The sequence below is a fragment of the Camelus dromedarius genome, chromosome 12, assembly GCF_036321535.1.
Source record: "Camelus dromedarius isolate mCamDro1 chromosome 12, mCamDro1.pat, whole genome shotgun sequence".
Lineage (NCBI taxonomy): Eukaryota > Metazoa > Chordata > Mammalia > Artiodactyla > Camelidae > Camelus > Camelus dromedarius.
Window position 1 is genome coordinate 18980213 of NC_087447.1, and position 16032 is coordinate 18996244.

The window sequence follows — 16032 nt, forward strand, 5'->3', positions numbered from 1 at the left end:
ATTTATTATTTCTTAATTGTACATGCTTTACTAAGTCACAATCTATAACCATTTAGCAAAATATAGAAATAAAATTTGGCAGAATTTTTTTTCCCTTGTGGTATCTGAAACTTCTGTCAGAATAATAAGAATATATGACAAATAAAATAAAGGAAAGCCTTTCTATATTTGCAAATCTGAACAGTCAAAGAATGAAACTTTGTATAGCATATCATTTGTGCCTATAAAAATAATATACAGTTACTGACGATAAATTTAAAATACTGAGATATCTAAAAAAGAAATTATATTGCCCTTGTCAGTCCTGCACTCCAGAAATAATCATTAACATTGCCATGCGTTTTCATCCAGGCTTTAATCCTTATGAAAATGCGTTTTACACCTGAGTCTTCTATAACTCAAACTGAATGCAAAATTCTGTTTCCTAATGTTATTATTTAAATATAGGACATGCTGGTTTGCACAGTGTTGCAGAATTTTCACAACTAAAATTTTCAAATGGAAGTAATGATTCAACTGATAGTTAATATTAGTATTTTCTATTTTTGGTATTATCATAAATAATGCTGTGTTAACAACATTTTTTCCCCGCTAAGGCCAGAATTCCATGCTGTGTTTTCTAGGATTTTTCCCTTGATTTTTCCAAATGAAAGGGGTTGCTGTTTCGCTTGAACGTGCTTAACTTCTTTAGGTTATTTGCATGCGTGAATTGTCTCCTGTAGTAGAGTCTTTTTGTTTTCTTCTGTTAACTGGTACATTCTAAGTATTCTCTAAATATTTGTTAAACAAATGTTTAAAGAAAGAACTGTTAAGGAATATAATGATTTTTTTTAAATTAGCTTTTATATCTAGGACTCATTGTCAATATAGTCACTTGCCCAGGAGATTATGTTTCCTTCAGGTTAAATGCAGAGTTGTTGAAATTCAATCATAAGCTCATTCAATGAAAGTTCTTATAATTGTCAAAAACATCAACTTAACTAAGCATTAGCCTTGGCAAAATAAATTTGAACTGGCAGCCACTTCACAAAATTGCTAATTGTTCTTAGTTGACTGTGTATCTTAGTTGGCATTTGATCTTTCACAATGAAATGCATATATATAGTCAATCTTAGGTTCTTCTAATATTATCTTAGCTCCCTGAATTACTCAAAAGTATAATTCACAAGTCAAATGTTTTATGTTTCATTTATTTAAAGTATAACTTATACTAACCTATGTATCTATACTGTCTGTTGATAAATAATGTATTTTTATTCATTATGCAGTCCACTAGTATTTCTGGAATGCATGTGGTGGCCTTGAACACAGGACTTTGGAAATATGGTTCCTATCTTAAAGTGATGATTCTCAGCCAGGGATGATTAAGACCCCACCCCTCACCCTTTGGACATTTGACGATGTCTGGAGACATTTTTGGTTGTCACGTCTGGTGAAGGTTGGTAGCTACTAATGTTTAGTGGCTAGAGGTCAGGGATGCTGCTTCACATACTGCAATTCATAGGGAAGCCCACACTACGAACAATCATCTGGTCTAATGCATGAACACCACGGAGGCTGAGAAATCCTGTCTTAAATGATCTCGCAATTTCAGAGTAGAAGGCAGGCGTGTTGTTAATGGAATTGAGGTTAGAACAAGTAACTTGTAACAAGGGTTAGTATTTCTGCCAGGGATACAAAGGGGGATGGTGTCATGTTTCCCTGGAAAAGACTGAAAGATTTGAGAAAGTGATGTTGAGCTGAGGAGGGGGAGGAGAGGGGACAAGGAGAAATCATTTCAGGAAGAGGAAATCTTTTGAGCAAAGTCACGGAAACATGACCCTACAAATAGCTTAATTAAACTGGAGTTCAAAGTGGTGGTGAGGAATAAGTCTGGACCTGCAGTCAGAGGTTCAGTTATGAAGACTTGGTTTTGCAGGCTAAAGTGTTTGGACTTTATTCTGTAGGCAAAGGAAATCCATTGAAAAGAACTGTGGGATTAAAAATTATGAATACGTTACTTTTTTCCAAAGAAAGAAAATACTTCTGGCGCCCAAAGAAAACTGGAGGAGAACAAGGACGGTCAGAGGCATGGATGTCACTTTGGCTGATTATGAAGTAGTGCACGTTGGAAGTCCTGAGAAGCTGCTCTGTCTTACCAGGCACTGCATTTGGTGGTTGCCACTATGAAATGGTGCTGCTAAGACGGCTGGCTGGATTTGCTTCTGCATCAGATGTGGGGGTTGAGATATCAAATAGGAGTTTTCAAAAATGAGTTACTTGTAACATTGGAAGTAGACTAGTTTGTTCAGTGAGAACATCAGAAGAGGAGACTGATCTCTGAAAATACCGATATTTACCTGAAGTGGAGGAAAATAAATTAGCTTTTGTATGTTATAATAGGTAGTCAGAGATATGGTAGGGGTGAGAGAGGTGGAGTAATGGCATTTAAATGGCATAAAAGACATCTGGCCATTATTTGAAATTAAGCTGATGCTGAAGGATTTCATTTACACTGCAAATCAAATTATGAAAGAAGTATTTTTTGAAAAACTTAGCCTGGGCAAAAATCAGGAAAGGGACTCCTTAGTTTCCAGAGTGAAGGAAAAATGTCAAGATCAGATCAATAATCAGAGGCCCACGTTTTCCAGCTATCAGACCTGGGAAACAGACTTTAAAGGCAGAATCCGATATTTTCATGGCCTCAGAGGAGCGCCCAGAGCACAGGCTGCATACACAAGGAGACTGAATGCGTATTACCCACAGAAAGCTTTGAGGCAAGCAGGTATGCTACTGTGTCCTTGAAAGCAAAATTCTGACTACTATCCATGAGTGAAATTGAGTCATTTTTGAGAAACCTGCAATGGGAAACAGCTTTAAGCAAATTTGTGAGTTCCAAATTTATATTACTTACATGATGTAAAAACAGAGGGTAGAGAAATTAACAAAATTCTAATGTAAACTCAGAAACCACAACAACAAGGAAGGAGTGGGTATGAACTGGCATTCAGTGGGTGTTGCTGCAAACCGGGGCTCCCGACACACCCCTGTGCAAGTCAGCTGAGGCTGTCATTACGGAATACCACAGAAAGGTGGCTTAAACAACACGTATTTATTTTTCCTCACAGTTCTGGAGGCTGAAATGCCAAGATCAAGGTGTTGGCAGTGTTAGTTTCTGGTGAGACTTCTCTCCTTGGCTTGAAGGTGGCTGCGTTCTCCCTGTGTCCTCACGTGGGGCTTCCTTCGTATGCGTGTTCCTGTTCTCTCCTCTTATGTGAATACACATCCTGTTGGAGTAGGACCCCTGTTGTGTGACATTGTTTAACCTTAATTACCTCTTGAACGACCCCCATCTCCAAATCCAGTCATATTGAGGGTTAGGGCTTCAACACCTGGAATTTGAGGAGACGATGCGGTTTGTAACAACCTCCATGAAGATTACCTAGGAGTAAAACATTCAAGTTGCCTGTGGGGACTCATGATTAAAGTGAGTCAGAAAATTCAACAAATAGAATTTACACCCTAGAACTGGAAATAATAGAACTATCCAGAGGAGTCATGAAAATAAATTGTGTAAAAGTTTAAGTAGGTAAAAGAAGAAAAATAACCACAGCTATCATACTTGAAGGAGGACGCCAAACTTGGACTGTGGGGCATAAGAGCTGTACTATTTGGAGATTGTGAGCAAATCCATTTGGTAAAGATGTAGATAAGTGTAAATAAGAGTTAGTAACTTGGAAATAGATCTGGTTAAATTAATCAGATATGCATCACAGATGTAAAAATATAAAGAAAATAAAATAACAGACTACAGACAAAGTACAAGAGAATTTTTAGAAAAGGAGGATAGAGAAAAATGAAAGCGGGAGCTCAGAATATTCCTGGACTGAAAAGAGATACCAGTCTTCAGAATGCCTGAGTACACCATATCCTTGACGGGATGATCAAAAACAAATCTATACCGAGATGCATCGCTGTGAAACTTCAGAACTTGCACAATCAGAAGAGATCTTGAAAGCAACCAAAGATGAAATATCTATTACAATCAAAGGAATGAAAATCAGAATTACAGAAGATGTCTCACAGTCATAATGGAGATGAGAAGCCCAACTGAATGGTAACTTTACAGGGTGGGTGAAAAGTACTTGTCAACTAAAATCCCATACTTAGCCAAAACATAATTCAGGGGGGGAATCTAAATTTTAAAAAAATGTTCATAAAAATACTGTGACAATTCGTTAATTCATAGACTCCCACCAAAACCAAAAACAGGGCATGAACATCAATAAGAGGAAATTGAATCCCCTCCTCCCAGAATAAGGCTGGGATGGTTTGGAAATACTAAACTGTATGTTTATCAAGCATATAGGTGAATGTAAGCAAACTTGGACTGTAAAAGAATGACTGATGCACAGATAGATGATAGGTAGGTGGTTCATATTACTAGTTTCTCGGTCATTTTAGACAAAGCATTTCGTAAGGCACAAACAAGACAACTTAATGTGGTAAATTACAGGAAGAAGTTCAGTGTGAGTATAGACGTGTTTATGACCTATAGATGCTCAAGTGTATATGTTTAAAGTTTATGAGTGAATGCCAACAGGAAGGAGATTTAATATCCAGACAAAGGAAAAGGAAAGGAAGGAGGAATAAAGACGACTGTATCAATCTAATAATAGGATTAAACATTTGGACGTAAAAGATGGAGACCAACCAGAGTATAACGGTTTCCTCTGGGGAGGAAAGGGAGTAAAATTGAGGAGACTTACAAACTGGGCTTCAGCGCTTTCTAATATATCCGTTCTGGAAAAATAAATGAGTCCAAATTGTTAAGCAAAATGTTAACATGTTAAATCTGCGACTAGAGGAGATGTTTTACCTGTCACAATCAGTTTATTTCTGTCTGTTTGAAATACTTAATTATGATATTAACAAGTTTAAAAATGTACATTGGTGTCAGATAAAGCTGTGTTCTCATCCCATTCCTCATACATCCTATGTACCTTGGGCAAAATTATTCAATTTCTTTAGGTTTCACTTGCTTAATTTTTAAATGTGTTCAATATTATAATATTGCCTACCTTTCAGGGCTGTTTTAACAGTGTGAAGTGTGTGGCACAGTATTTGTAGAAAATATATGGTAACTAGTGGAAATAAAAGTTTATTTCATGCAGCGGAATGGAACCAAAGAGAGGAACATTTTTAAAAGACGAAAGGCAGGATCATTATTTTCCTATGTAAGCAAAATATTCAAATTACTGACATTGACCATGGGGTTTAACTCTAAGGAGGTCATTGATGAAGTTTACGTGAGCAATTTGGGGAGATCGGTGAGAGCAGCAAACTGTGGGCATGTGTGGAAGAGGGGAAATGACAGATACAAACCTTGCGGTGTATTGTTTGAAACAAGAAGGCGACAAAAAAAAAAAAAAATCACCCACTTATTTATAGATGCAGGAGAGAAAACAAGGAATTTTAAAAGTGGAAGGCTGCCAAAGTGAACTATTTAAAGTTTGGTTGTGGAGAAAAATAGGTCAGGGACTAGAGGTAGACAGAGAGGTGTGTGTGTGTAAAGGTAAAGATTTTGGCATGTTTACAGAGTGAAAGGAGAGGTCCAGTAGCAAGGGGGAAGGTGAAAATGTAGGAGCAAAGGTAAAAAACACTGGTGGACCAAGGTCCTAGAAGAGATGGTAGGGGTGAGACTCAGGAACACAGATGGAAGTGTGGGGAGAATCAGTTGTCTGAGATGAGAAGAAAGTTGCATATGAGTGCTGGCGGTCATAGTGTTTACATGCGAGTGAAGGACAATGAGGGGCTTATGTCTCTGAGCTTCAGATTGGTCTGTGAAAGATATGAGGCCACGTCCTCCACTGGGGAAGAATGTGTGCTTTTGTTATTGTTGTTGTTTGTGTGCCTTTTCCCGGCCAAGAATAAAGACTCAGGCATTGAAATTCTCTGTAAGGGATGCTGATGGGAAAATTGGATTCAGGCCCAAGTCTCCCTCTCAAAAGAAGGGTTTTTGTGTACGTGAACAATCATTGTTTGAGATTTCAAATCACCACACTCATTTTAGAAAGTCATGAGAAGTCCACAGAGGGGACCGATGGGTGAGAGTTCCTGGCTAAGCCTTTTGGGAAATAAACCGCAACCAAGACTCCACATTTCCATGTCCTCTACAAAACCAGCTTTCTCAAAATAGACTCATACAAGCTGCAGTCACAGCTGAATGTCATGTTTCTATTATTGCGATGACATAAAATCATTAAACCACTGCTAGTAGTAAAAGCAGTTGTGTCTGGCAATAGACTTGCTCTGTGCCCATTCAGAGGGAATTGCATTTTAAATGACACCTGGAGAGCAACGACGGGAGTGGCGCTGGACTGAGGTTTGACTTCCACGGTAATTTATTACATGTCCTCCTTTGATCTTGCTGCCGTACTCAAGCTCTTTGTTCTGAAAAGTGGGTCATACTGGCTGGAGTGCGTGAGCACAAACTGTAATGAGGTTTCAAATTTTTGTTGGAGTCATATACTAATTTTTAAATAATATTTCCCAAATTTAAAGTCACAAAAAAATAATTAAAAGGTCCCAATGTCAAGACTCAACTCCCGCCTCCCTAATCGCACAAGGTTCTCGTCTAGACTTCTTTTTACACCGTATATATCACATAAGCAGAATTACAACTACCTACGCCATGTCAGGCACAATATCTCAATGAATCCTCATACAACCCAATGAGGTAGAAATTATTACCAGGGACAAATGAGTACACTGACATCTCAAGACTGAACTTAAGCTTTCCAATACCAATTGGGATTCAAATTCAGGTCTGAATTTTAAAAATTGAGGCTGAAAAGAGACACTGCATCAAATGTCACTTTTAAGTTCTGAACCAATTGAAGAATGGACAAGGAAGCTTTGACTTCGTTAGATGTTAACTTTGTTATTAGTAAAGCTGTATTGAGAAACATAGTTGGTACATAAGGTCAAAACAGACTTTCTATCATGCCCCGCAAACTGGCCCCTGGCCCCTGAGACCGGTTAATTGTATGTAGGAACAGAGCCCGCCTCTTACCTTGCAAGAGCAATTGGTACAGGGGCACTAATCTTATAAAGGAAAGCCGCTCCTCTTCTTGTGGGGAGGGAAATGGTCAGAGGTGTAGGATTGGATTCTGACCAACACCTCCAAGAGAGCCAGAGGTTTATCAGTAGAAGAAATAAATTATTCTCCTGGGACATGGCACAGACTTTTCCCATGGCAGCTTGTTCTGTTAATTTTATTTGTTTAATATGCTTAAGAGTTGTATGATCTTCTATGTAATAAGCTTCTTAAGAGTAGCAGGTGCATTGACCAAACCAGGACAAGACACCAGGAAGTTCACACACTAGGAATGATGACAGAACATTATATTGGAGACATTCACAATGGTAGAGGTTTGTGCTCTCCAATTTCCCATTGTATTCTGGGGGAAGCACATAGGAATCTAGCAAATCTAAGCACTGGACGGCAGAAGGCTTTTACGAAACTAATTAGCGAAGTGATAGTCCCTCCCTGGAATGATGAAGAGCTGAATCCATCAACTCCGTGTATGGTGTAGTCTCAGCTCCTAGTCCTGTTCTGCCAAGTTTGACATCCCTGGTTAAGAGCACAAGACCTCCTCCTTGACGGAATCAGTGTGCTAATGTGCAAACCTTAGAGTCCCAGCTCTTTGACATTCTTGAACATGCTTGAATCTGCTGCATCAGCGTTTTACCAGAATTGATTGCTTGAGCATTTTGCTTTGACTTCCAGGTGATCTGCAGGAGGCCAGCTCCTACTTTGGGAGACTGGCATGTAGGGAATAAGTTTTGGATAAGCTGATTCTTGCTTCGCAGCGATGGCCTGGTTTTTGTTTTCTTAACACACCATGGTGTTTAGTACTGTGTATTGCAATATGTGACTGTTGGATAAAGGAAATAATGCATAGAAGAATGAATGAATGAATGAATGAATGAATGATTATGTAGGAAAAAAAATGTCGTCACTTGGGCTGTCTTTCCCTCACACCCACCTCACCATTCCTCGTCTATTGAGAAGTACAAACAGATGCCCAGACACTAATTAGGAATGGAAGCCTAACTCTGTTTTATGTTATAAATCTCTCTTCTATCTAGCTGAAATTCAAAATCACTTTATTGTCATATAATCCTTACCACATTAACAATGGAATCATAAACTATAAAATAACAGTTCTCTAAGTCTCTTAATGAAAACCCTCAAGTCTATCTTTTAGTTCCTTTTGAGACATGATTGTTAAAAATCTCCCTTATTTGTATTAAAAATTCCCTTGGAATTAAATCCTAAATTCTAATAATAGCTGGCATTTTTAATGTTCACTATGTGTGGGTGCTGTGATAAACACTTGACATAGATTATCTCATTTAATCCTCACAGAAACCAAATGAAGTGTTTACTGTCATTATCCCTATTTGATGAAGAGGATACTGAGGCTCACAGAGAATTAATAACTTGTCCAAGATCATCTAATGTCGAGTAATCAAGAGTGAATGACCTGAAAGCACACACAACCAGCCGGGACCAGCCTTTTATCGAGGGGAAAATTTGCAGAGACAGAGCAGCAGCAGGTGAGCAGTCTTCTCAATGCCAGCTGCACAGGGAACTGGTGAGCAAGGCGTCATACTTCAGAGGGGTCCCAGATATGAGCTGTGGGGGTCATAAGCTTCATGGTTGGGGAAACACCGGTAACCCTTCCTCTAGGACAGTTTGGGGCTGACGTTCAAACTTTGTGGTTACTGTTCTGTGATGTAGCAGAATCATAGCTTCCAGCTCTGATTTTCAACTCCAGCGTTTTATAACTGAGAGCTCATCGGCTCATCTCTTGGTGTGATCAGAGCCCAGGACCTAAGCCTTGTGTTTAAATTACTGCCCTTCAGCCCTGTTCTATCTCATCAGTATTCTATCAGTATGTCTTCCTTAAGTACTCAGTTGTAGCCAGTGTCCATGTCTTCTGGATTTTAATTTACGAATGATGCTGCTCTTTGAGGGAAGGGAGATGACAACTGGCTTTCTGGGATCCTAGCCTCTGGGCATCCAGGTCAAGAAGATCAAGCCTTGCCTATCGCTTAGCCATTAAGTGGTGGAAACTTTCTTCAAGTTCCTGACACCAGAGTCTTCCCAGTCTTAAATGATTTGCAATAAGAACGTGATATAATTATCTGTATGTGCATTTCAAGTAATATCAGAGTTTATAGTACTTACTTTTCCTGTCATATATATTTTTTCTCGTGTTCTAGTTGGTCATTTTAAATACTCATGTGTTATTCATCTATTTCTGTCCTTTATAACTCCCCATTCTTGTTCTCTCTGCTCTGTTAGAGTGGGAGATTTAATTTGTCTGTGAACCATCTAAAGAGGATGTGTTGTTGAGCATGGCATTGATTGACGTGTATACCAGGGTGTTTGGGATTGGATGACAGGGAGATCTTAAGAGGTAGGGTTCCTTAGAAGAAATGAGGAAATCCAAATTCAGAGTTTGTGATTTCTGTGCTAAGTATAGGCATCTTTAGGAGATTTTAAACTAGAACTAGTGATATTAGGAATTGTCTCTGTGTCAGTTGGATTTTGTGGTTACAGAGTTATTTGTTATCTTCAAATCTATTTGTTTATATCACAATGTCTAGTTTTACTCTTTCAAATTGCTCCTACCTCAACTTTATACATTCATAAACTTCATAAATATAGAATTCACTGAACTAAGAGGAAACACTAGTGTAGTAGTGATAACGTCTTTACCGCCAAATACAAGGTCAGAAGTGTGGTCTGTTTCATTGATTGCTATATGTACTCCGTGCATAGATACTAAAGTAAAGCAAAGTTGTTGCTCAGTGAACATTTATTGTTTTAATAAGGAAAGTAATGAATGACTCTTTTTCTATGAAAATTAATTATTAAATTGTTTGATTTATCTTGGGATAGCAAGGTATTATTTTAGTTGTGTTTATTATTTAAGTTAGAGGTGAAAGGAAGGCTTTTTCTTACCAAAAATTCTTTGTCTATGAATATAATGAGAAGGGAAATGTGATTATCATTTCTTATTTTACCACATCCAAATTGTTTGGTTTTCAACAGGGAAGGGCCAATATTTCCAAAATTAATTTTTTTTAATCTTGCTATTGTAAGTCCTTCCAGGTGTGTATAAGGATACATGTGTGTATGTGTGTATGGGGAGGCGGTTAATGATTTGAAAAGTATACTCATTTCTGGTAGTCATCTGTGGGTTTGGATATATAGCTCCCCTCTCAAAAAAAAAAAAAAAGAAAAAATAATATTAAATAGGAAGAAACCAGAGAAATTCCTGCTTGCACGGCTCTCCCTTGCAGACAGTTATTACATATTATTTAAGAGATGAGGCTTTGTCTGCTAGTTGTATGTCCTTTAACAAGTTACTTCATCTTCCTGTGCCTTGTTGTCCCACTGACAGAAAGGGAATAGTAACAGTACTGACCTCATAATTTTGTTGTGAAGAACCAGCGAATTAGTACATGTAAAGCATGTGGAACAGTGCTTGGTGCAAAGTAAGCACACAATAAACATTAGCATGACTTTTACCTTCACATGTTGTTGCAGAAAACATCACCTTACCCACAACAACCTATGTAAGTGAGGAATGGGTGACCTCTGATTTTGGCTCCAAAGTTTCATGATCCCTTAGACAGACAGTCTTTAAGACTCCCTTGTTGTCTCTTAATGCAAATCTAGGTCAAATCAAACCAAAACACAAATAGAGGGACCAGGCCTGTTATGTCTCAATGAAACTGGGTTTCCTGGAGCCCCCCAATCCTCCTTGATATGTCTTCAAACTCTGAATATGGCCTGGCTTCCTTTGTAGTGTTTTTTTTTAAACTGGACTAGCCTGAGACTGACCAGGGTGGTAGATGGGGGAATGTTCCAGCTCTGCATGCAGTCCCAATTCAGCAGAGTTTGGGAGGAGCAGGATGAGATGAACACCTGATTTTTCTCCCCTGTCAGCATTTCCAGTCTGATATTGTAGGCAGAATATTAAGCATGGCATGTGATGGTTCTGCTAGGCAACAGAACCATGGCAATGAACAGAAACTCCTTCAGGCCACGAAAAATGAAGCTTTTAAAAATGAAAAAACAAAAAATACGGCTATACCTTTATATTGAAACACACATACCCAACCAACTGGATTTCAAGAAGGTGTGTCGAGTTCCTGAGTAGTAGTGGAAGGCAGTCTTCTGATTTAGACTTCTGTGAACGTGCCCCGCTGCCCTTCTTTCTCTCTCTCTGGCCCTTATCCATTTGACTTTCTTCCCAATGATCTGCTCTCTGACTTCTTTAGATAACTTGAAAATAGCGATGGTACAGAGGCCAGAGGTCAAAGAGCTCTTCATCACCACTGAACTCCAAGTAGCAGCCTTCTTTTCTCATTCCCAGAGGAATCTCTGTAATCTTCCTGGAAGTATTTCTGCTGTACAATCATGTCCACGGAAAAGGATAATGCACAAAGTTTCTCATTAACTACATTTTAATGGGCTTTGTTAAAAAGTCAGCTTACCCCAGTCTCAAAGTGAAAGCAAAAACAAAATTTGATTTTACAAATGAAATACACACGTGAAAGTTAAGATGTTTTTAGTCAAAATAATATGATGAAGACAGTGTAGACTCCATCATTGTAATTTAAAGTTTGTAGATCCCATGGCTTTTTTGAATAAAAAATGAAAGTCCTCTCTCCTTACAAAATAAACATATATACAAATGAAATGTATAAAAATTTTTGAAGATACTTCCAAGAGATGTATTTGAGGAACCCTATGCAGATGTATCACATAGAAATTACAGATCTCACATTAAAACCCCTGCATTAACTCACGTTATTGTCAGACCCTTGCGATCGGTGCATGACAAGACCTTACTGTGCGGTGAGTGGGTTACAGGTGTGCCAAGATCATAGTGCCTTTCTGTCTTCAAGGCAACGAGATGGAGTCAAGGGTAGCTAAAACCTCAGTTTTCCTCTATCATTGTGAGCTAGCATGATAATTTCCCCCCATCAGCCATAGAACTCTTATTCTCTACATAATTTTTAGCATGAAATGGGTTGAACACAGTGCTAAAGAATTGTTCATTTATTCTTTCAGTGGATGTTTATTGAATACCTCCTATTACCTATGAACCAGTGTGCTAGATGTGGGTGGGGTCATAAAGGTGACTAACGTTTATTTTCTGACCTTGTGGGAATCATTGCCTACAAGGGGAGACAGTAATGTTGAAGTATACCGCCATATGCCATATACAGACCTACGGGAACACAGAGGGGAGTCAGCCTAATGTTATTTGGAATGAAAACCAGAGTGAGGACACATCCCATTGAACTTCGCTGGTTAAGTGAAGCTCACCAGAACGAGTATATGTTGTAGTATTGTTTTGGCGACAAATAACTTTGTTACAAAAATTTTAATGGTTGCGTACTATGCCACAATGTGGATAGAACACAGATAACTTAATTGAGCACGTGTTTTTTGTTTTTTGTTTTTTTTTGTCATTAGGCTAGTTCTATTTTTTGGGCAACTGTGAATAGCACTGAGATAAAGATTTGTGTGGTGAAACTATGGTAGAGGCCTGTAATTCTCTTCTCAGAATAAAGCCCTAGATGTGAAATTACTGGTGCAAAGGACCAGCCCATTTTTAAAACTTAAATACATTTTCTCAAACTAACGTGAAAGAGTGGGTCTTTGAGGTCAGACCAACTTGAGTTCAAAATATAAACATTATTATTGACCTTGGCCAGTTGCCTGTGCTTCATTACTTAGTTTCTTCCTTCATGAGGATAATACTTACCTTAACTTGCTGCTTTAAAAACTGTAGTAGAGTTTAATAAATACTTACTGAATCACTCTTATTTTTTGACAATAGATCCCAGATCATTGCTAAACCCTAGCAATATAATGCAAATGTTCTAAATATTTGAGGTTGGTAACATTAGTTAATTTCTAACAGGAAGTGTGCACTGTGTAAATAACTGTGTGGTATGGTTACGCTCAATTCATTATATGGCCCACATTTCAAAAATCCTGACTCATTGTCCCTGTAATTAATTTTAAAACTGCTGGACTCCAATCTGAAATTTTCTCCTAAAAACAGGAAAATACCAGAACTGGATGAAGTGACAGTACCCTGGAATAAAATCCTTATTCCCTGTGTCATTTAATCTCTCAGACCCTCAAAATTATCATCTGAAAAAGGAGCCTAAGCTACATTTTCTTTCTGCGTCAACAAATCAAATGAGTACTATGAATAAAAAAGACAGGTCTCTAAATTGTTATTCTGGTATAACCCATGATTCACATTGGTTTTTAAATCTACTGTGAATCTTTTTACTTCCTGCAAAAGAATGGGCATCATGCAAACTGAATAATTTCTCTCATGCTTGTCAGTCTGTTACGAGTTTTTTTCATATTATATTGATGTGGGGCATGGGCTTGAAGGATCTGGATTTATTTTTGAACTCTTGTCAGCACTCCATAATTAACGTTGCCCAGAAGAGAAATGCTATTTTGCCTCATGCATCATCAACACAACTGTCAGCAAATAAGGAAGGCATCGTCTTTACCATTATTATTGCTAATGTAAGAAGCAGAAAAGAACACCTGGATGTTCACACCCTGGGCTGTTAGAAGCCCTGGCATTTAGCGAAATCTGTTTGCAATGTCTACCTACCTCATGTTGCTTTAAGAGTGTATTTAAAGGGGAAAATACCATTTTTATCCCAAAGACTATTTTTAAACTCCTAATTTGGGATATTTACAGATCTCAACGTTGTTTATCTCAATGCTATTTTTCCTCCTCCTTGACACAAAAATGCAAAGTTAAATGTTGATTTCCTGGTGGTTGTTTTACCTCTGCTTGTACTACTCTGCGTTCTCTGTGTCCTAAATTCCCTGTTATGTTTCAGTTTCTCTCTGCTTTCCAATTTTGCTTAAATTTATAATGGCAATGGGTAGAAATAATCTTTTAAAATGAAGAATCGCAAGGGCGAAATCTTGCTACAGAAAAGGGCAATGCTCTAGCGTAGACATTTGCTCTTTATAAAGGCAGAACAACCTCCACACTTACAGTGTGCCAAAATTAGGTAGTCTGTATGGTAATTTTGTTAAATCGTTTTTTTTTTTTTTTTTTTTTGTATTGCTGCATATATGGTGGGATTGTGAAATGGTGCACCCACTTTGTAAAGCAGTTTGGCAGTCCCTCAGAAATGTTAAACATAGTTACCATATGATCTAGAAATTCTGCTCGTAGGTGTATACCTAAGGGAGTTAAACATATTTCTACACAACAATGTGTACATGAATGCTCATGGCAGCATTATTCATAATAATCTAAAAGTAGAAGTAACCCACATGTCTACAACCGATGAATGGGTAAATGAAATATGGTGCATCATTAAATGGAACATTATTTGGCCACTGAAAAGGAATGAAGTGCCGATACATGCTATAGCATGGGTGAACTGTGAAAACACATGGACAACGAGAGCAGATAAATACAAAGGGCCACATGTCGTATCATTCCTTTTATATGAAGTGTCCAAACTGGGCTGGAGGCGAAGGAGCCTGAGGAGTGATTGGAAATGGGCGTGGCATTATCTTCTGAAGTGATGAAATGTTCTTAAAATTAGATGTCGGTGATCATTGCACAAGTCTGTGAATATGCTTAAAACCACTAAATTATATACTTTAAAAGGTGACCTCTTGGTATGTGAATTATATCTCAGAAAAGCTCATATAAAAGGTAACATATATTCATTGATAAAAAATAGAAATTGAGCATAGTGGAAATATTTATGTTTAATATTTTTCATGAACATTTCCCTTCTTTTAATGACTTTGGAATGTCTTTTACCTAAAGGAACCAGAATTTACTTTTAGTATTTCTTTGTTTCAAGTGTAGGTGATTGCCAACTATTCACTAGTTATTTTTTTCTTTTCTATTGAGAACCAGGCAAGGTGTCTGTGGTCATCGACACACGCTTGGTATAGTGGTCAGCCTTCTAGGGCCTGGACACATACTCCAGGAAAGAACTAGCAACTGGCAGCCTGGTGACCCCAGAGGCTCTTGTCCTCTCACCCGAGTCACTGCTGTCACTGTAGCTCACTTTAGGAACAGACACAATGACACAGCATATGAAGATGTCCTTCATATGCTCCTTATTTGAGAGAAAATGTGGATGTCCATTTTTTTTTTCTCATTGGAAATAGATTTCAAGGCTTCACCTCGCTACACATAGCAGGCGGATAATTCACAGACTTGTCAACCACAAACACTGATAGTCTAGGATGGAGAATAGGGCAACAGATCAATTGAAAAGCTTCATGTGTCTTTTAACTAATGCAAGATTTAGTGCATTTAAGGATATTATAACAGGATCAAATCAAATTTACAGCAGAATGAACAAATGTGAATAACAAATGGAGGTCAGAATGTGCTTTCAGAGCTCCATGTTGCACCAGTTAGATCTACGGGGAAGGAACTTAATGCAAGATGATGTGTGATTACTCCCGTTTTAAAACAATGTAATTCAGTTTACATCTGGTTTCATTAAGGCTGTTGAGATAGCACCTGAGTAATTCAAAGAGAAGAGAAATTTGTGAGTGTGTGTTTACAGAAGTGTGTATCAATCCTGCACTTTGTTATAACGTGTGAATCTATTAACTCTTTAACGTGCAAAGTCTGTTATGATTTCATCTTGTATAACTGAGAGCTGGCAGCTTTGCCACGCAAAGAAGTCATGTGATCTCTCCCACTAGACCTTTTCAGTGTGACACATTCACTGTGTGGTTGACAGGATTCCGAGAGTAGACACAAACGTACGGTCATGTGACCTGTTTGTTAAACTAAATTAAAATGAATGTGCTAACACTTCATCAGTTTTCATCTCTTCAGCCTCACAGCTGTTTATAAAAGGAAGATGTTTGTGTGAGAAAAAGTCTACATAATTTTACATAAAATAAACAAACATTATCATAGTACTTGA

At 38.0% G+C, this 16032-nt stretch overlaps 1 protein-coding gene across 7 annotated transcripts in view; it reads left to right on the top strand.

Annotated features, from left to right (window-relative positions):
• LRRC4C (leucine rich repeat containing 4C) overlaps positions 1–16032 on the top strand; it is a 1085469-nt gene that overhangs the window by 204454 nt on the left and 864983 nt on the right. For 4 of the 7 annotated variants that reach the window (XM_064492434.1, XM_064492432.1, XM_064492430.1 and 1 more), the window contains exon 2: positions 8414–8604. The exons of 1 other annotated variant lie outside the window; for it this stretch is intronic. The gene's annotated coding sequence lies outside the window, so the exon portion shown is untranslated. Of the gene's footprint in view, positions 1–1268; positions 1439–8413; positions 8643–16032 lie in introns of all 7 variants that reach the window. 2 more of the 7 variants (XM_064492433.1, XM_064492435.1) reach the window with 2 other exon arrangements.